The 22167-nt window shown below is 43.5% G+C and overlaps 1 long non-coding RNA gene across 3 annotated transcripts; it reads left to right on the top strand.

Annotated features, from left to right (window-relative positions):
- The first annotated feature begins 15800 nt into the window (after positions 1 to 15800).
- LOC118353976 (uncharacterized) lies at positions 15801 to 19095 on the top strand. Of its 3 annotated transcripts, XR_004813740.2 has the most exons (3): positions 15801 to 15939; positions 16661 to 16795; positions 17906 to 19095. It is a non-coding gene; the product is annotated as an uncharacterized LOC118353976 (long non-coding RNA). The 3 variants fall into 3 exon arrangements; XR_007405494.1 differs by lacking the exon at positions 15801 to 15939 and having other exon boundaries at positions 16321 to 16795; XR_007405495.1 differs by lacking the exons at positions 15801 to 15939; positions 16661 to 16795 and adding an exon at positions 16834 to 17178.
- The last annotated feature ends 3072 nt before the right edge of the window (positions 19096 to 22167 follow it).

Raw genomic sequence — 22167 nt, forward strand, 5'->3', positions numbered from 1 at the left:
GTCTCATAGATTTAAAAAAAATAGTTTTATACAAAGTTATCTTCCCCAACCACAACAAAATGAAGTTAGAGATCAAAAACAAAAAGAAAACTGGAGGGGCACCTGAGTGACTCAGTCGGTTAAGCATCTGACTCTTAGTTTTGGCTCAGGTCATGATCTCTGGGTTCTGGGATTGAGCCCTGCATTGGGCTCCCTGCTCAGAATGGACTCTGTTCATCCCTTTCCATCTGCTCTTCCTCCAGCTCTCACTTTAACTCTCTCTCTCTCTCTCTCTCTCAAATAAATAAATAAATCTTTTTTAAAATCTGGAAAATTTGCAAATATGTGGAAATTAAACAATACACTAAAACCACTAATAATTCAAAGAAGAACTCACCAGGGAAATTTAAAAATATTTAGAAGTGAATAAAAACAAAAGTACAACATGTCAAAGCTCTATTGGATGCAGTGAAAGCAGTGTTAAGAGGGAAATATATATCTGTAGCCATTTACATTAAAAAAGAAGAAAGATCTCAAATCAAAAACCTAACTTTATACATTGAAACTAGAAAGGAATAAAAAAAAAAAACTAAACCTAAAGCTAATGAAAGGAAGGCACCATCAAGGTTTAGAATAGAGATAAATAAGATAGATTTCAATAACACTCTGAATGTAAATGGACTAAATGCTCCAATCAAAAGACATAGAGTATCAGAATAGATTTTTTAAAAAATCTATATGCTGCCTCAAAGAGACTAATTTTAGACCTAAAGACATCTGCAGATTGAAGGGGATGGAGAACATCCATCATGCCAATGAACATCAATAGAAAACCAGAGTAGCCATATTTATATCAGACAAGCTAGATTTCAAACCAAAGACTGTGACAAGAGATGAAGAAAGGCATCGTATCATAATTAAGAGGTATATCTATCAAAAAGATCTAACAATTATAAATATTTATGCCCCCAACTTCGGAGCACCCAAATATCAAAGTCAATTGATAGCAAACATAAAACTCATTGAAAATAATACAATAATAGTAGGGGACTTTAACATCCCACTCACAGCAACAGATAGATTATCTAAGCACAAAATCAACAAGGAAACAATGGCTTTGAATGACATACTGGAACAGATGGACTTAATAGGTATATTCAGAACACTTCATCCTAAAGCAACAGAATACACATTCTTTTCAAGTACACATGGAACATTCTCCAGAATAAATCACGTCCTGGGTCACAAATAAACCCTAAATAAGTATAAAATATTGAGATCATACCATGCATATTTTCAGACCACAATACTTTGAAACTTGAAGTCAACCTCAAGAAAAACATTAGGAAAGGCCACATATACACAGAGGTTAAAGAATGTCCTACTAAAGAATGGATGGGTTAACCAGGAAATTAAAGAATACATAAAAAAAAAAAATACATGGAAGCAAGTAAAAATGAAAACACAACAGTCCAAAACCTTTGGGATGCAGCAAAGGCAGTCCTAAGAGGGAAATATATAGCAATACAGACCTACTCTAGAAGCAAGAAAAGTCTCAAATATTCAACCAAACCTTACACCTAAAAGAGCTAGAAAAGGAGCAGCAAATAAAGTGTAACATCAACAGAAGAAAGGAAATACTAAAGATTAGAGCAGAAGTAGATGATAGAGAAACAAACAAAAAAACAGTAGAACAGATCAACAATAAGAGCTGGTTCTTTGAAAGAAGCAATAAAGTTGATAAGCCCTTAGCCAGACTTACCAAAAAGAAATTTTCAGTTTTTGCAGAAATAGAAAATTAGAAAAATCCATCTTAAAATTCTCATGGGACCCAAAGTAGCCAAAATAATCTGAAAAAGAACAAATTGGAGGACTCATACTGCCTGTCTTCAAGACTTATTACAAAGCTAAAATAATTAAAAGAGTGTGATACTGGCATAACAACAGTCATACAGACCAATGGAACAGAATAGGAAGTCCATAAATCATCCTTGAATACATTATCAAATGATTTTCAACAAGGATGCCAAGACCTTGGCAAATGGAAAAATTTTCAACAAGCATGCTGGAAAAAAACTGGATATCCAAAGGCAAAAGAATTAAGTTGGTACCTTACCATATGTAAAATTAACTCGAAATGAATCAAAGACCTAAATATGAGAGTTCAAACTATAAAACTCTAAGAAGAAAACATAAGGGAAAGCTTCAGAACATTGGATTTGGCAATTATTTATTGGATATAACACCAAAAGCACAGGCAACAAGTGAAAAAAATAGACAAGTAGAACTTCATCAAAATCTAAAGCTTTTGTGAATCAAAAGACATGTCTGCAGAGAGAAAAAGCAACCCACAGAACAGAAAAAAAATATCTGTGAATCATGTACCTGAAAAGAATTAATAACCAGAATATATCAAGATCTCCAACAACAAAACAAAATAAGACCAAAATGTAATTTAAAACTGGGCAAAGGAATTGAATAGACATTCCTCAAAAGAACATATAGAGCTGGCCTATAAGCACATGAAAAGATGATAAACATCACTAATCATTAGGGAAACACAAGTCAAATCCATGAGATACCACTTCATACCCAGTAGGCTATTACCAAAAAGAGAAATAAAGAAAACAAGTGTTGGTGAGGATGTAGAGAAGCTGAAACTTTTGTGTGCTGCTGGTGAGGATGGAAAACAGCACAGTTGCAGTGGTGAATGTGAAGGTGGTTCCTTAAAATATTCAACCCAGAATTACCATATGATCCAGCAATTTCGTTTCTGTGTATATACCCAAAAGAATCATATGCAGGGACTTAGGCAGACATTGGTATACCCACGTCCATAGCAGCATTATTCACAACAGCCAAAGGATGAAACAACTGAAATGTCTGTTGAGGAGCGAATAAGCAAAATGCAACATATACATATGATGGAATATTGTTCAGCCTTACAAAAGGAATGGAATTCTGACACGTGCTAACAACGTGGATAAAACTTGTACACATTATGCTGAGTGAAAAAGCCAGACACAAAAAGATAAATATTGTATGATTGCACTAATTTGAGGACCTAGAAGTGCAATTCAGACACTAAAAATAGGATGATGATCCCAGGGGCTAGAGGGAGGAGAGAATAGGGACCTATTACTTAATGGGCATAGACTTCAGTATAAGATGATGAAAAGATTCTGGAGATGAATTATGGTGATGGTTGCACCTGGTGAATGTGCTTAATGCTGCTGAGCTGCATACTGCTAAATCATTAAAATGGGGGCACATGGGTGGCACGGTTGATTGGGCATCTGACTCTTGGTTTCAGCTCAAGTTGTGATCTTGGGGTCGTGGGATCCAGCCTCACGTTGGGCTCTGTGCTCAGCATGGAGTCTGCTTGAGAGTCTCTCTCTCCTCCTCCTTCTGCTTCTCCTGCTGCTTACTCTCTCCCTCTCTTTCTCTCTCTTTCTCGCTCTCAAATGAATAAATAAATCCTTCAAAAAAAGATTAAAATGGTTAATTTATGTTATGTATATTTTACAATAGTGGTAGTAGATTTTGCAAGATAAAAAGGTCACACTGAAGTGACACGTGTATGTAATTTAGAATAAAGAATATTTTTATATTATATGTATGTATTGTATTGCTGTTTATGAATTACATGCTACTACATATCCTTCACATGAGTAAAATCTATGCTAAACATTTGTATGTATATACACACATGCATATTTTTTTTTCCTAGAGAGCCAGTTGTTGGCGATCTCCATCATACCACTACCCACAACACTGTGTGCTCCTGGGAAACGCACATCTTGCTGCTGTCAGCACTTACAGCTGCCTTGGCACCATCAGGATTCATCTCCTTATGTGCTTCATCCTTGTTTATGTCAGTCGTCACAAGATCCCAGGTGTCCCTCCTTCCTCTGGACATGAAATCTCCAGATGGCTCTGCAAATCGCCCCTGCTGAGCCCATCTCCAGTCTCCCACATCTCCCCGTGCCTTGCCATCTAGAATCAAGGGGAATCGTCAACAAAGCTCCTTCAGTCCTATACCTCTTCTAGGGACATTTTCTTCACCTTCTTCCTTTAAGAGTTGGCTCTCCCCTGAGGGCCCCGCAACCTCTGCAGCCCTCCCAAGTGGTGGCTGCTCTCCCTCCACAGTCCTTATATCTGGAGGCGGGTGCAGAACCTTCTTGTCCTCCCTACACTTCTATACCTTCCTTCCTCCCTCCTCCGTAGAACCCAGCCTGAGTCCCTTATCTACGGATTCCATATCTTCTTACCCCTTGTTGTTGCAGGCATCCTCCCCTTCTGTTCCCTAAAACTCTCAATCTTTCCCAGGATCATTCCAAAACCCTGACAACCCACTTCCCTCCAGTGGTCTTGTCACCACCCAGTCTTAGTCACGCACTCCTTTGGTTGCCTGCTTTATTTTACACTGTCATGAACCGAAACTTCAAATCTTTTTTTCGTAGACAGTAGAACCTTCAATCCATTAATTCTGCCACTTTTCCCACTGTCCCTTACCTCCTTCAGGTTCTCATTTGGCTCTTTGGTCAACTAAAATTTCACTTACACCCTCATGGATACCCACAATGCCTCAGCTTTTTCTCTTGCCTCAGGGTACTCCCATGGCAAAATACCTAGCATTGTTAAATCCAACTCTAGCTATTTGGAACAGCTGTCTGGGGGTAGATTTTTTTTTTTTAAAAGCACCACCATGTTCACTGATCTTGTTTTAATCCATGAGCTTCTAATGGATGCTTCGTGCTATCTGTTGGTTAAATAGATTTTTTTCAGTCTGTTCATTCTCCTACTATCCCAGAAAACCTAGAAAGCTACTTCATGCTTTCTCCATCTTTCCTCCCAGCTTATGATCTTCCTTCTTATTTCACAAAAAAAAAAAAAAAGAAAAAGAAAAGAAAAGAAAAAGAAAAAGAAAAAGAAAAAGAAAGCAATCAAAAAGGTCTTCCACTAGTTCCAACCACCACCACAAACCTCCTGCTTTTGTTCCCATATTCTCCACTTTCTCTCCTGTTAGGGTCATACACCTAACTGAAGCCTACCTATTTACGTTCCCATTCAATATTGCCTTCCCTTGAGTATTAAAGGACATTGCTCTGGCAATTCTTCCCTCTTTTTATTAATTTTCCTCTCTCTGGGCAGCACTTCAATAAAATTTTCACCCATACCATTCCGCTGAAATTACTTTTGTCCACACCACTGAGGACCTTCATTTTGCTAAATCCAGTGGTCAAACGTCATCTCAGTTTTCTTGACACCCCTCCTTCAGTGGCATTTGACATCTGATCATGCTGTCGTCCTTCCTGAAATGCTATCTTCACTATGCTTCTAGGATGACCTCTTTCTGGCCATACTTTTTAAGACTCCTTTTCTGGTTCTTCCACATCTTTCTGACTTTTAAACAATGATGTATTCCAGTTCCCCATGCTTGGGTATCTTCTCTTGTCTATCTACAGACACTCCCCTGTGACCATAAACTGTCCTATGGCTTTAAATAGCAACCATGTAATGGCAACTCCCTGATCTCTACCTACATTGCCCCGAACTCATCTGTATGGTCACCTACCTGCCCCCTCTATCTGGATGTCTTCTAGATAAACTTAACATGTTCAAACCAAGTTCTTGATACTCCCATCCAGGTCTGCTCCATACACAACTTTCCCCCTTCTCAGTGAAGGGGAACTCTAGCCTACCAAAAATCTAGAATCACTCTTGAATCCAGATGGTCAGCAGATCTCATCAGCTTCTTAAAAATATATCAGAATCTAGTTTCTCCCCACTTCCACTGCTACTGCCCTGGTGCAAGCCTCCCTCCTGCCTCATGTAAGTCACCGCAGCAGCTTCATAGCTGGTCTGCTTGCTTCCTCCCTCATCTTCACTCTGTGTTCAAAACAGAAGCCCAAATGATCCTGTTCCAATTTACCACATCATGTCCCTTCTCTTTTCAGGTTCCCCCAGGGGGTTCCTATCTCACATAAGTTAAAAGCCCGAGTCCTCACCAAGACCTGCAAGGCCCTGGATGATCTTCCCAGCCCCTCACAACCTCCAGGAAATCATCTCATGCTGCTCCCCTGCCACCCCTCCCCCGGTCACTTGGCCTTCTCCAACCTCTCCCTGGCAGTTCCTCCTGCCAACATGCTCTCCTTCTCCTGTCCCCTGGGTATGTATTCTAACATCGCCTCCTCAGTGAAAACACCGCAGGCCACCCCATCGAAATTTTGAGGGCCTCCATCCATCCTGATGGCTTCTAGCTTTCCCCTTGGCTTCAGTCATAAATCTTAGTCCTCACCACTACCTGTCTCATCTATATCCACCAGACTGTAAATACAGACTGTAAAAAAGCAGAATTCCTTTGACCTGTTTTGTTATATCTTTTTGTACTGCTATATCTTCACGCGTGGAGAGTGGCTAGCACACAGGTGTTCCATAACTGTTGAATGGATGCGTGCATACAGCACACAGGACTTGGCAAATACCTTTAAGTGAGTGCCCGTGTGTGAGGAAACAAGGACCCAGCTTTGCACATTCCCGCTGGAGACTTGGGTTTTGCAACCCAGAAATAATATCATTATGTCTATAGGTAGCCAGTTGATGGGGAATATCCTGCAGTTATTTTGAAACAACTAATCATTTCCAAACAGACATTTTCTTCAGAGTCTGCAAATGAGGACAAAGATGAGGTGACATTGGTAGCATTCGAGATAGATTTTTTTTTTTTTAATGTATTTTTACCTGTACTGGGATTCAAGGGATCGGGGCAGGGCAGCCTGCAGCAGAGAGAAGGCCTACGAATGAGTAACAGGAGAACCCTCCTATGAGGAAAAAAGATGGGGCAAGGCTAAGAGAAAAGTGAACGTCAGAGGCCAAGAGTGATCCAACCTTTGGCTTTTGTGGTGTAACCCAAACATAACTGGAACCCACTTGGCCCAGCTTCGGCACATACGTTTTGATTCAAAGAACCACACTCTGCTGAAAAATATAAATTAAATCAGTTCCAACTTCTACGCACAGAAAAATTGCCAAGAAACGTGGAGAGAGCTCCCACTCTGGGTGCAGCCAGTCAGGCTGAGTTCTGTCTCAGGAGGTGCCAACTCTCAGGGCTCACCGCCACCTCCTACCCCGAATGGCAGCCGACCCGCACCAGGTCTTCAGGCCTCCCTCCCTCTCAGCTCCACCACTTGTCTTCCCCATCCACCCCTCCTCCCTTTCATCTCTGCTTGCTCTCTCATACATAATCCTGTCCTTTCCAGCGCCGACTCCCTGTCCCCCTGAACTCTGCTGTCCGGTTGTGTATTTGTCTCAGCCTCTGTTCTGCACCCAAACTCAGGCTCTGAGCTGACAAAGCTAGAATTCTCTAGAGAGAGACACAAGAGGTTCGGGAAAGGCTGTGACCACAAAACATTAATAATTCTCTTCCCCACCACAGTAGAATAAAGTCCCTTTTCCCTCCCTGGATTTCAAGTGTCTTAAAATATCTGATTTCAAAAGGTGGAGGAAGAACCCTTTGCAAAGGCAGAAATCCTAGGGAAAAGAGAAATCCCTCTCTTCCATGAGGGACTTCAGCCAAGTGAGCTAAAAGGCCAGGATTCTTTTTAACCGTCCATGCCACAAGATGTAAACGAATCTATTTACTCAGCAAAATATTTCCTTATTACATTTTGAGTAATTTCCCATTGAAAACAAACAGTGCATGTCAAAAAGCTCCAGGAGTCTCTGCGGCCCCCGAGGCCAGGATGGGCCATCTCAGACATCTTTCCTCTTCTTTCATGAGAGAAAGCCAGACAAGTTTATTTTTACTTTTGTCTTTCTATTTTGATTTACCAAATGCCACCACTCAATTGAACTTTGAAAAAGACAAACAAATGCAGAACCATCTTAGTTTAGATTTGAGCTGAGAGGGATCTTAGCAGGCAACCTTTGCAACCCTGTGTGCTTTACAGACAGGGAAACTGGGAACAGTCGTGGTTACCACCTTGGACCAGGGATGCCCAGCATTCTCATAAACTCTTCATTAATTAACCATGGAAGAGGACATAAAATCATTACTCTTTCCTTTTCTAGTGGTTATCTACACAGTTCATTGGATGACCAATTCCCTACTGGTATGAAATGCCACTTCCTGTAAATGTATGATTCATTTTAATATCTTCTATAATAAATCTACTTTCCTCACCTTTTAAAAGTCATTTGTCTGTCTTTATTATTCTGGGTGAAATTTAGAACCATTCGTCTGATTTCATTAAACACCTGCATTAGGACTTATTAAATTAGGGTACACTGGACAACATTGCCATTTTATTTATTTTTTAAAATATTCCTCTTTTTATTTTTATTTTTTGCTGTTTTCTTCATATAGGTATAATCCAGATGTTGACAGCACTCTGCTCATATTTGACCTTTCAAATTAAATTGTCTTGACTCCTCCCCCAAATACAGTGGGAATCCTAGGTTAGGGGTTAGGGAATCCCTCGAAGACAGGTTGGGATATTGGTTATGCTCTCCCCCAGCGACATGCAGAATGTTGAGAACCAAACACCTAGATTCCAGCTGACAGGCGCACTGGGGTCCGGCTGAAAGCAAGTTGTTCAGACTTTAAGGACACAGAACTCTTGCAAGAAAGGATTAGTCTTTTCTTTTGAGCTAGGAGGTTTTCTCAGAAAGGAATAAATTAACTTTCTGTTAGAGAGTTCACGCTGGCTGTTAGTTTTCTGAGACCCAAATGGAGAAAGAGGACCAGAGGGCTCACCACCCCTGTCATTTTCCCTTTGACTTTCCATTTTCAATATGGTACCTCACTCTTACTTCCTGGTTGTGCTGGGTATGCCCAAATCCAGAACCTGTGAGATTTGCCCTCTCCAAAGAGAAAACCTTCAGTCTTCTGCTGAAAATGGGGAGAAGTAGTGACCTGACCTGTGGGGTCAGGAGTGGGAACCGTTCTTATGCATGTCTAGTCCATGCCTTGTATGTATCCTATTTTTGGAGGACCCCAAAACTCATTTTTCTTGGTGTGTATCCCGGATGGAATCACTAGATTGCGAGATATACACATATTCAGCTTTAATAGGTATTGCTAAATAGTTTTCTTAAGTAGTTTGTACTTGCAATTTGTTGATTTCCTGTCCCTGTATCTTTCCTTCCCATCACTGATTTCTGCTTTAGCTTTATTTTTCTGAGGGTTTAATTTGCTCTTTATTTCCTAAATAAGAGGCTAAAGCCTCCATGATTTAAATCATTGATTTTCTGCTTTTCCTCTTCTAATATGTTCATTTAAACTATACATTTCTCTTTGGTTAGTAATGGCATTCCACAAGTTTTGATATGCCACTTTTTTATTATTACTGACTTCAAAATATCTCATAACTACTATCATGAGTTCTTTTTGATACTTGTGTTATTCAGAGTTGGAGATTTTCTTATCTTTCCATTATTCATTTCAAGTTTAATTCTGCTGTGGTCAAAAAACATTTTCTATATATCCTTAGTCCTTTGAAATTTTTTGAAACTTACTCTATGATATAGCATATAGTCTATTTTGGTAAATGTTTCATGTAACCTTGAAAATAATATTTGTTTTGTGGTTTTGGGGTGTGATTTCCATATGTGTCAGGTTCAGATCTTCTGTGTTTTCATCCACTTTTTTCTCTACATATTACTATTACCAACTATGATTAGTCACTGAGAATGGTGTATTAAAATCTCTAACTAAAATTGCAGATTATAAATGACTACTTTTAGTTCTATCAACATGTGCTTTATATCTTTTTTTGTGCTTTATATCTTTAATAGCTATTAGGTATACACAACGTTAAAATTATTATGACTTCATGATGAATTGGCTCTTGTATCATTATGGAAACCCCTCTGTCTCTATTAACATTTCTTGTCTTACATCCTATTGTTTGCTATTAATGCAGCTATATCAGCTAGATTTTGGTTAGTGTTTGTATGGCTTAGCTCTTTTTTTGCTGTTTTTCCATCTTCCTGTAACTTTATAAATAAAGTCTCTTACAAATGGTATTTGTTTAAAGTGTGTCTCTTGTAAATAGCAAACAGCTTCTTATTTTTAACCAGATTGGCAAGCTGGTAATTGCCAGATCACCGCAGACCTGGAATTCCAACTCATCTAGTTCTGTTTCTACAACTCTGCTATGTCTTTTAACATATAATTTTGGAAAGAGAATCTGGGTGGTTCAATCAGTTAAGCATCCTACCCTTGATTTTGGCTCAGGTCATGATCTCATGGGTGGTGAGATGGAGCCTTGCGTTTGGCTCCCCGTTCAGCGGGAAGTCTCCTTGAGACTCTCTCTCTCCCTTTGCCCCTCCTCACCAGTTTCTTTCTCTCTCTAAAAATAAAAATTAAAAAATCTTTTTTAAAAAAACAAAATTTTGGGGAAATATCTGGATCTTTCTAGTTACTGCTGGGAGAACATTGGGCTGCTGTGACCTATTACATCCTACCACGAAACCAAGTCTCTGAATCTTTGTCATTTACTAGCAAGTTAAGTTAATGTCATAACTGCTTTATTTGATCCAACCTTGTATATCTTTTTTTTTTTAATCTAACCTTGTATATCTTATCTAATGCTTTGTGGCTATTTTTCATTTTACTTTTTCATAGATGTATCTTTTTAACTCTAATAATGTAGACACTATGTACCCTAGCTCTCCCATGGCTCCTTGATATCTAAAAACAAAACCATGGGCCCTCTCTACCACATTCAGTGAGAAGTCTAACATCCTTTCCCAGATTTTGGCACATTTCTAGGAACTTAAATTCTCATGGTGAATTTTGCTCTCATGTCTGCCTTTCATCCTCAATACCTTTGGCAGCACTTCCTGGGGCCCTGCCTATTGATACCCACAGCTTCATTCTGTCCCAACTGCATTCTCGCCATCCATTTGCTTTTAATCTCCTGACATCTTCATCACTCTGGACCTTACATAAGCATTTAATTACTTCCAAAACTTCTGCAAAGGCTACTGAACATTCGAGGTGATGAAGGGATAGTGAATTACAGCAGCCTAGAAACATAATATCAGATGGGGCAAAAACTCTTCTTAAAAGTTCTTTGATCATCCTGACAGTAGACACTTGTTATGAACCACCTGTCTCCTCAGAGGACCCTTATCCCAACATGTAAAGTTGACTTCTTTCTCTAACTGGACCTTTACTCTGGCTCACTTCTATTCAAGTCTGCCTGCCTTTGCAGTCCCCAAAACTCATCAACATAGCGTGCTAGAAAAGGGGCATATGTTTTCTGGATTCTGCGTTTACCAGCATCACAGTATTTGCATGTGATTTTAGGTTTCTGTCTTCTCCCAAATTGTCTCTCTATATTATGAAGTCAATTATGAAGACTTCTCTTTTCCTTTTGGCATGACTTTTGCTATAATTCTTTTTATCTCTCTATATCCCTACATTTATTTTACAAGACATTGCGTTTCAATAATATTTGAACCTAGATTCTTGTGATCATTCCTGCTTTTGTAGAAACCAGGTAAACTGGTTTACCAGTTTACCAATCTACTGATGCAGATTTCTTGGTTGTGTATTTATTTGCTTATTTCAATGGGAATTTGGAGGGGGAGGGGGGAAATCACCTGCATGTTTAAATGCAGGTCAGCTTATTGGGCGTCTTGAACTAGAAATCCATTTGTTTACTTGTACTGAAGCAAGGTCTCCTATTAAAACTCATTCCGTATATGATTTCATGTCCAGTTTTTAAATATAAATCCATCTTCTCTCTCCTAATCCTACCTAATTTACTCCCTCAACCTTTTCCCCCCACTTAACCCTCCCATCATGCTCTTTGGCCACATTCTGATACTTGCCTAGGAAGAGTTTATTCAAAGAATGAAAATTTATTTTAATATTCACCCCAGACTGTTTTTATTTTTAAATGCCTACTACATTTCCACTGCACAACACAGACTTTATTCCTAAAGTTCTGTTTAAAATTGATTCTTTTTGGTAAATTAAATGCACCAGCAGAGTTGTTATTTAAAGGAAGCTTTCAGTGAATCGTTTTGCAAAGTAAAGAATTTTTATGCAATGTGAACAAACTCCTATCCCAGCCCATTTCCACCTCCTCTTCCCGCTAACAACAATAACAAAAAAATCTGTTTTGTAAATTTGGGTTTCTGAATAGTAAATGGGGCTTACCATATTTCATTTAAAAACCAAATATAAACATTGACAGACTCTGCCCTAAGGCTCTCCTATCTGTAGAAATAATTGTGCATTCTCTCGGAGAACTTACTCTTTCTTTGCCCTGCCTTCACTTGCTTCTCTTTCTTCTTTTTCTTTCTTTCCAGCCTCAGAACTCGCAGATGCTTAAAGGGAGCTGAACCGAACGGCAAGAAAGATTAAAGAGAAATAATGTTTTCCTTTGTAAATGTTACAAACCTCTTAATTCTTCTGCCTGGGCTCAGAGCGCCTTTAACTTTGTTCTGTCGTTATTATTGGCCTCTCAGAGATAAAACAAACGTGCTAACTAGCATGTACACCCAGCAGAGTTTTGTATGCTGCTCTCTCGGGCAATGAAGCCAGCCGCCTAGAAAAATCAATTCATTTGCTAGAGTTTAACTTTCTGGCAAAAACCACCACTTCAACATGAATGTCCATTCCCATTTCAGGAATTTCTTTGCACAGTACTTTTCCCAGAACTACACTCTTGATGTAGTCAGTAATGATGACTGTTATGGGGATGGAGGTTCCAAAAATGAGAAAACCTTGCAGTGAAAGATAAGCTTTTGCAGTTGTCCAAGAAACACAATAAAGTGGTGTTATTGAGCCTCGGCGCTCGCTAATGGGACTTGCTTCTGATGATTAAGGGAGAGCGCTCGCTAGGCTTCATGCTGAAGTAATTAGCAGAATTTTTGATTATATTCTGACAAGTTCAATACAGAGTTGTTTGGTTACTTCCTACCGTCGCAACACACATGGAAAACACATGTGGCACCGACTTGAGTTTGTACTATGTTAGAGGTGTTGATAAAATATTTTCTAAAATGTAATTCACTAGCCTGTAGCATTCCTCAACCCTACAGGATGGGACCCCGCCTCCCAGTCAAGGGGCAAAGGCTTTGCGGAGAACCCCATTGCTACCATGCTGTCCCTACCACCCCAAACCAGCACTGCCTTGCCCCAGCCCTGACCTTGGCTTCAGCCCAGGCCGCTGCTGGGGCCCGGCTCAGCAAAAGAAAGCTCTGCATTCCAGAGAGGGAAAACACCACACTGGGCTGGTCACTCTCTTCTTCCAGCCCTTCCAAGGGTTCTGTGTTCCTGGAACCGGAGCGCCAGGCTGCCAGCAGCATCTAGTTTTAGTCTCAGAAGTCTCTAGATCTAGTCTCAGAAGGCAGCACATAAATGACTAATGAACCTAGAGTAAATAAAATGACTAAGCCCTTGTGATTCCTCCCTCTCCGTATTTCTCATATGTCGTGGATTCATCCACCATCACTATTGATCTCTTGACCCTGGCCACCACCATCTCCACCTTGGATTAAAGCAAAAATCTAAAACATCCCTTGCTTCCGGTATGCTTTTCCTCAAAACATTCTTCAACTGCCACCAAAGTAGTATTTCTAAACTGCAGATGTGATCGTGTTTCTCCCCTCCTCAAAGGCCTTTGCTGGCTCCTTGGGTCTTCAAGGATGGAATTTGGGTTGGTTCTTTAATGTGGCTTGAATGGGCCACCATAACACTTTTTTGTCCAAACCAATCACTACTGAGAGTGAAGGAGGGGCAGAGGTAGTCTTTATGCTGGGACAACAGATGTAAGTGGAGATTATCCCAGGGCAAACTGGGACATAGGTCACTCAGAACCTAAAGGACCTTCATGAGTCGATCCTGGCTACCCTCTCCCACCTCACCTCTCACCTTTCTCCCATTTTTGCACATGCTATTCTCACTGCTTTGAACTCCATTCTTCTTAACACCTGCTCCTTCACATGGATGGATGGCTCTGAGTTAGTCTTCCAGGTCCCTGCTTGGGCTCCTCTTCCTCTAGGAAGCCTTCCTTGACCTCTTAAGATCAAGCTAAATGCTTCCTTTTGGGTCCTCATCTTCCCGCCTATAGGTTCCTAAACTCTTCAAGAGCAGAGATCCTGGTACCAGGTGGCTCTCAATATGTTTGGGATGGGACTGAATGTTTGAATCCTCCCAAAACTCATATGTTAAAATCCTAACCCCCAAGATGATGATATTTGGAGAGGGGGCCTTTGGGAAGTGATTAGGTCATGGGAATGGGATTAGTGCCCTTGCAATAGAGACCTCTTTCTTTCCTTTTCATTTCTTTTCATTCCTTCTTCCACTAGAGGAAACAGGGAAAAGACAACCATCCATGAACCAGGGGCCAGGTCCTCACCAGACACCAGATCTGCTGACACCTTGATCTTGGAACCTCCCAGCAACTGGGAGGTTGAACTGGAAGAACTAAATTTCTGTTGTTTATGAGCCATCTGGTCCATGGTAGCCATACTGAAGCCCCGGTGTGGCTTAGATGATATTTAAGATGGGTGAGTGGAATCCCATGGCCACTGGAATCGAGGAGGTAGAAATTTGGATTTGGATTTCAGGGAGATGATATCTGAGCCAGACTCTGGGTAATACTGGGGAGCCTTAGGGAAGTGGAGGCACAGCCAGGGGAACCTGAGGAGGATTCCAGGATACACAGCATGCCCCCAGCCTGGGCTTGCTCTGCCCTGAAATCCTGGCACAGGATAAATCATCATCATCTTAGGGGCTGACAAGAAAAAGTGTAATTTAAACTCTAATGACTAAGAGGGAGACAGCAGTGGCTGGAAGGGAGCAGAGTGGGGCTGCTGGTGTGCTTTCTTGCCTACATGGATGTGTTCCGTTTAAGAAAGCTCCCTGAGCTGAGAGACACACTTCTCTCTCTGTGCGTATTAGAAGAAGGTTAAAAATACGATGAATACTTTTGTCTGTAAATCCCTTTTCCAAACTGAGTAACCTGGGAATCACAAGGTGTTACATATAAAAAGCCCAGCCTCCATCTGGCCCTCCAGCTGAAGCATGAATCTGGAAAGCCTTCCATAGGACCAAACGTATCTTGAACTCCTTCTAGCCTTCCACTACGGTCACAGCATTGGGAGGTGGTGATCTGCGCCCCACAACGGAGCAAATCAAAATGAACCAGCTCGCTAATTGCCTAGGTGCAAGTTCACTTTTTCTAAGCTATGCTTTCATTGTTGTTAATTGTGCATGTGTTTCCAATGAAAATTCCAAATGTGTATTTGAGCTCCCTGCCCTTTCGGGGATGTTCACGAACATGCTCCAGTACGGCCTGTGTATGGACGTTGCTGTTCAATGTGCACCCGGTGCTGCCCCAGCGTGCAGATGTACGGCCGGGCCGGTCTCCAGTCTGCCCGCGCTCCCCTCCGCCCAGCCCCACGTCCCCTATTTCCATTTTTTGCTTTCCTGGCATCTGTGGGCTGGTTTAGGGCTGCCTGGGATTTTCACTGGCCCATCCCCATGGTCCTAAAATGACACGGGCTGCTGACATCCAGTGGCTGCCTGGCTCCACGACCGATGTATCATCTGTCTCCTTGCGCTGGACCCTGGCCCTTCCCCGAGCAGCCCTGCCCAGAGCTGCAGAAATGACCCCACGTAGACGGAGGACTAACAGGACGCCGCGGCTTTGTCGTCAGCCCGGGGCCCGCCGGCTCGTGACCGTGACCGTGACCGTGACCGCCCGGGGCAGAGGACAGAGCAGACCCTGCACCCGCCTCCCCGCACCCCCGCTCCCACCCTCCCCGCGCCCCGCGCTCACCCGCCGCCTCGCCTCCCCGCCCCACCACCCTGAAGGCCTCCTGGCTAATCACTTCCTGACAGAAAACTCAACTCGAACTGTGAAACACAAGCCATTTTAAAAGCGACCGGCTCCGCATTTTATTATTTTTCCAGGGAAACGAGGTTTCGCGCGGGTAGGATATGAGGAGTGACAGCCCCGCGGCCCGCGGGCACCGGCCTCCTCCCAGGAAATCACCGCGGACCGAGGCCGCCGCACGACGCAAGGGGGAGGGACAGGGTTTGGCTTCACTGTGTGAGACTGTGCCCCCCGCCCCCCCCCCCCCCCCCCCCCGGAAGCCTAATTCTCATCACGTGCTTCGGGAGTAGCCACGCGGAGTTTGCCCCGTGCCCCCGCGGGCCGCGGTGCCGGGCCCCACGCTGCCGTGCAGAGCCTGCGCCCCCCCTTCCCTGGCTCCCTGCGGGGCTCCCGGAGGCCCGAGCCCTGGCTGGCCTGCGACGGGACCGAGGGGCCGGGCCGCCGCCGGGGCGCCCGGTCCAGGAGGAGGAAGGGCCCGAGGCAGCTCCGGAGGGGCGGAGGCCGGAGGCCGCACTCGGGCCCCTTCCCCTTCCCCAGACAGACAAGGCGGAGAAAACCCTGCGGGCAATTCTGCTCCTCACCTTCCTTCCCTCTGGCTGCGCAGGCTGCACAGGCCCCAGACATCCATGTGCCAGGGGCTGGCCAGGCCCCAGCTTCTTGCTGCCCCCACAAAGCAGGGCTGGAAGGCGGTCCCCCCAGTGATCCCGCTGGGCCCTAGAAACAGAGCCTTGCTTACGGTTGTCAAAAACACATTTCCCGGCCCTGGTTTCTCAAAGCCAAAGCCCTCGGCATCCAACAACCAGGAATTCTAATTCCAGCAGGCATCTTTGGGGCACTTCTGGTGTTTTGAAGACGAAGCGGAGACTCAGGGCCAGGAAGAGGGTATGTGGCAAATCCAGCAATGAGGAAGAAGCCTTCCAGACATTTCCCTACAGAAATAAATCACCCCACAGGTAGGTAAATATTCTGTAAGTAAACAGAGGCTGTGACAGCTCCAGGGTTTAAATTGAGATGGGCTATGGAAAGAGCCCTTTTCCAACACACAGACAGGATCTTCAACTTTGGGGGAATCCGGAGGTGTTTTGGGGGACATGACTCTGGACACGTTTCCCAGGAGCAGCTGTCTTCCTCTCAGGCTCTCAGGTGCACGCAGGTAATAATTGTCCTATTATGACCCACATCATTGCCCTGATCTCTAGAGCGAGATGCACCCTTAGCCTTCCCATAACCCCCATTCATACTGTTGCTTCCTAGCTGGACTGGCATCTCTGTGGGCAGGGCTCAGTGTGCCTGGCTCCCCTCTGAATCTCCAGTGCCTACCTTAGGCTGACACATAGTAGGTGCTTAATGACTCTTTGAATGAATGAATGAATGAATGAATAAATGAATAAATGAGCCCTCTGCTTGCTCTAATGAAGAAGAGTGTTGAATAAAGAGATAGTGGGGAAAAAAAGAGGGGGAAGTTTTTAAAACCCCCAACTGGCCTAACCTGGCATAGCATGGCTTAGAAAAGAACTGAGAAGGGAAAAAAAAAAATCCCTTGAGGTCATTTTCAGTCCTGGCTAAAAGAAGCCTGTCCCGAGCCTCATCAAAGATTCCCATTGTGTGACGGGATGCCTGTTGGAGTGTTGGGGTGTGAGGCTTGGTGGCTCACGAGGAGAGTTGCCAGAGGTACAGACAAGGAGATTGTGATGAGAAGGCCAGCCAGCTCCAGATGTGATCGTACCAGGCACTAGTGTTGCTACCAATCTTCCTTGTGCACTCTTGGGTTGAGGCACAGAGGGCTGCCCTTGAAATGCAGACATTATCCTGTAAGGCAACCTCATATGGACTTAGGATATGGGTCTAGTGAATTCCGTGATGATCCACAAAAGGCATCCTGGTGCTCTGAATGCAGGAGAAAGGGGTCCCCAAAGGGAATTCGAGGAGGAGAGGAGTAGCTAACCAAACAGGTTCATGGGAAGGATATTTAGAAAGGAAAGCTGCTACTGCACTGGCAGGATAGGTTCCTGCATTTGATTTAGTTCCATTTTCTTTTCTTTCTTTTTTTTTTTTTTTTTTAGTTCCATTTTCGACAGCGTCTCTGGGTTGATAGAGGAGGAAAGTGCAGTGGACATGTTATGCAGTTTCAGCAAAACATGAGAAAACACCCAGCAAGATTTGTATGGACAATATGGTGAAGGAGTGCCTGGGTGGCACAGTCAGTTAAGCATCTGTCTCCTGGCTCCAGCTCAGGTCAGGATCTCAGAGTCATGAGATCAAGCCCCAAGATGGGCTCCCCACTCAGACTCAGCACAGAGTCTGCTTGAGTTTTTCTTTCTCCTTCTCCTCTGCCCCTCCTGCTCATGTGCTCTCTCTTTCAAATAAATAAATAAAATGTTAAAAAAGAAAAGGAAAGGAAAGAAGCAAAGGGAAGAGGAGAAGAGAGGAGAGGATAGACAAAAGAAAAGAGACAGAAGAGAAAAGAAAAGAAAAAAAGAAGAGATGGTAAAATGCAGACTGGATGAGAATAAGGCTGGCTGGATCTGAAATTGGTGAGCAATTCAATCCAAAGAGTGAGTAATGGCCTGATAATGTCTAGAGAGTTGTTTCTGAGCTTTAACTTTTTTCATCAGTGACTTTTATGAAGACAGACAATATCAGTGTTTTAAGTGAAAATAAATCAGCAGGGATAGCCAGTGCCATAGACGACAGACTCAGGATTCAACACACCATCAACCACCTCGAATATTGGCTGAAATTGGTGACATGAACCCTACCACAGGAAAAAGAAAGGGTAAAGTCTTAGATTTTAGTCTCCAAAAATAAATCACAGAAGAACAGAATGGAGGAGACTCAGGTTGGCATGGATTCATATGGAGAAAAGATCAGAGGATTGAGAATAACTAGAGAGTAAGCGGAGGTGGAAGACTGAATGAGCAAAGTTCTGAAGAACATGAGAAATGGCTGCAAAAAGAGGATGTGTTGCTTGGAAAAGAAAGCTGGAGAAATGTGAGGGCTCTTTTCAAATACTGAAAGGACCATTTGTCAAAAAGAAGGACATGTTGCAGAAGGAAGTCCAAGTGACAAGGAGACAGACTTGCTCAACAAGAGAACGGAGCACCTCCTAGCAATCGCAGCCCTTTAACAATGACCCAGGCTGTCTTGTGAAGTAGTGAGCTCCCTGTTGGGGAGTAAGACCTGGTCAAAGTCATCTGAGGAAAGATATTTAGCAGAAAGAATTCCTGAGTGTGCAATAAATTGAGCTAGATGATTTCTTGGGTGCCCTCCATCCAGTCTGCGCCCTCTGATTCTAGGAGCACCAGAACCCTTTATTTCCAGCCCTTCATTATATAGAGCATCAAAAGCTGCAAGAGCCCACCTTGATGAGGACACACACTGCTAGGAAATAATAAATCACAAAAATAAGGCCCAAGTGGACAGGAGGTTTTGTGCATGGAATTTGGGGGCAGATGTAGCACTGTGTGGATAAGGATACCTATGGAACGGGTTCGAAATGACAGGCAGCCAAGGAGGCAACTCCACAGTCCACTATGGGAAGATCTCAGTGGGAAGGTGGCCTCACATCCTCAATGACTTCTAAAGTACCTTTTGATTCTGAGCCACTTTTTTTTTTTTTTTTTTTTAATCCCTTTCCCTGTCTGGGTCTTGGCGAGGACACACATCATTAGGTCGCTGAGTTTTCTTTGTGAATCACTCATAGAACAAGCAGTTGCTCTGCCATGACATAAAATATTTTTCCACTTAAAGACACAAAAGAATTTGTTGTGAACACAGAGAACCCTGACATGCTGTCCTCTTGCCAACAGTTCCAGAAACTGTTTGAAAGAGAGACTCAGAGAACGGACGGGAGAGGGGAGAAAGGGGTGTTCCCGTACTCTTCACGCACAGGGCTCCTCTGGGCAGGGCTTATTTGATCCGTCTGGCCAGTCTCATGAAACATTCTATTTTGTACCTTCTGGGGCCGTTGAAGAGGCAGAGTGGAGATTTATAACAACAGTTGTTCATTCCAGCCCAACTGGTTTGGCACAGGGAGGAGCTATGTTTTTCAGAACAGCTTTTCAACATTCCTACATGAGTTGAAATGCATAAAAATTTCAGTTTGGAAACAACCAGATGTTTTTGTCAGGGAAGAAATAGATGACCTAAAGGAGACCGGGAGGGTAAGCTCGGGGCCGGGAGCAAAATGGTACTGCATGGAGCCCGTGTCTGTCTCACATCTCCTACCAGCCACTCACCGTGATTAGCCTACTTGTACCAATGCCAGACCCACTCAGCATTTTCCTTCCTAGGGATCCCACTTGAGCTGCGATGCTGCTGAAAGTCTGGGAGTCGAAGAAGCAGCTCACTGTCTTCCCATCACAGACAGCAATGGGGGAGGACGGATGGTGGGGTGCAGAACCCCCCAAGGCAGAACTGGCCCCCATAGAGCAGATACACAACAGGCTGCACAAGGTGGGGGGAATAACACTGAGCGTAGAAATGGGGGTCCTGAGTTTCTCAGCCACTGATTTTGTCATTCCAGCCTCGCCATCCGTAAAACGAGGGGCTTGGAACGGATGACCCCCTAGCAGTTTTTTAGCCCTCTGACTCAAGACATCTCGATTTCCTCTCTCCTGTAAAAACAGATGCTCCATTGAAACTGATCATGAGGAAATGACTTTGCCATTACCGATTAGAGGATAAAAAATAGGAAAGGTCTTTTTCAAGTTAGCATTTCCTAATTTGATAGGCATCACGACTTTGGTAGACTCATTAAATCAAATCTACATTATAATAACCATAGTCACAGATTTTTCAAAGTTGTCTCAATTTCAGATATTCTGACCTGCTATCTTACCATGAGTTCTGAGTGTTAGGAAACTCTGGTCAGGTACTTATAAAGGCTTGTGGGAAAATGGAGGAGGCAGGAAGGCACAGAATTCTTCCTATGACCCTTTTTATCCTGAGCATAAGATTTTTTTGTTGTTGTTAGCCCTTCATGTCTTTCTGATAAGTGTTTTTGGGGTTCTTTAGCAAGCAAAGCCCAAGAGTCATACACCTCCTCCACCCCATCTCCAGGAGTTCGGAGTCCTCAGCAATGGGGCTAAGACATTGAGTTACACCATGGATCGATCTGCTGCTACAGCCAAGGACCAAGAGCTCCGGGCATCCTAACTGATGCTCCTTGGTGGTCTGGCACCTGCTCCCATTTTTCCACTCTTTCTACCACTTTCCTCTGTTTTACAAAATCTTGCTTGGTGGAAGAGGAAAATGGACTTTGGAAAGTGGAAACACCTGAGAATGACTTGGATGGAGAGCTCTGGAGGTGCCTATCTTCATGTGGACCTGCCATATGCCACCCTGGTCTGACTTCTAGAGCCACATGTCAGACTCCAGCACTGCTCTCTGCCTGATGAGCCCCAGCTTCCCAGGCAGCTCCCCACGCTTTCCAAGTGCTACTAGCACCTGGGTGATTTGTTTCACATTACTCTTATAAAGTTGCTGCCTCTCCTACAGCCGCGTCAGCATGCCTCCCTCTTCTTCGGAGAGAGCCAAGAGCAACTATTAAAAATGTGTTTGAAATTACACATTGCTCACTCTCCTTGACAGAGGAGCTTTGCAAAGCTCGTTAAGAGAGCGGGAGAAAATTCCACGGCACATTTCTGGGTTTATGGTTATTATTTTGCATGTGCTGCTGAGCTAATAGAATGTGACTTCGGACATCCATGATCCAAGAGAAAATGGCCGCCTAAGTCCAGAGGCTTTGCTACCAGAACAGCAGAGATGGCTACCATTTTGGCCATTTCCCCCCCTTTGCTCTACTTGCAGACTCCGTGGTGAAAGAGATGAGAGCCAAGGAGACAAAGATGAAGAAGGAAGGAATAAATTAAGCGGATTTTGGAATGCATCCTCTCTCTTCCCTCCCCCTTTATGTTCCTCCCCCTCTCCCCCGTCCTTTGCCCTTTCAAACGTTGGATGGGCTGATTTAAGCTTATTTTACAGCTTTTCTCTAACTCTGTGAAACTGAGCTCTACCAGAGCTGGACTCTGAGACTTGTAAATAATCTCCTAGAGGAGCCTCACTAAGTGGAAGCAGCCTGCTCAGTTCAATTTTCTCCTCCGGTTACCATCGATGACCTCCAGACATCTCAATTTCTTACATAATTCTCGAGCGAGCAAAGCCACCGCTCCATTGCCTCTGTTGGAAAGAATGTTATGCTTGACCTTCTCCCCTGCTGGTGTGTGAGCATGACAACGTGCGAACCAGCCCCTCTCAGATCAGGAACCACCACACCGAAACTCCAGATACAGACCTCACTGTTTTATATCTTCTCCAGAAGAGG

The sequence above is a fragment of the Canis lupus genome, chromosome 2, assembly GCF_003254725.2.
Source record: "Canis lupus dingo isolate Sandy chromosome 2, ASM325472v2, whole genome shotgun sequence".
Taxonomy (NCBI): Eukaryota; Metazoa; Chordata; class Mammalia; order Carnivora; family Canidae; genus Canis; species Canis lupus.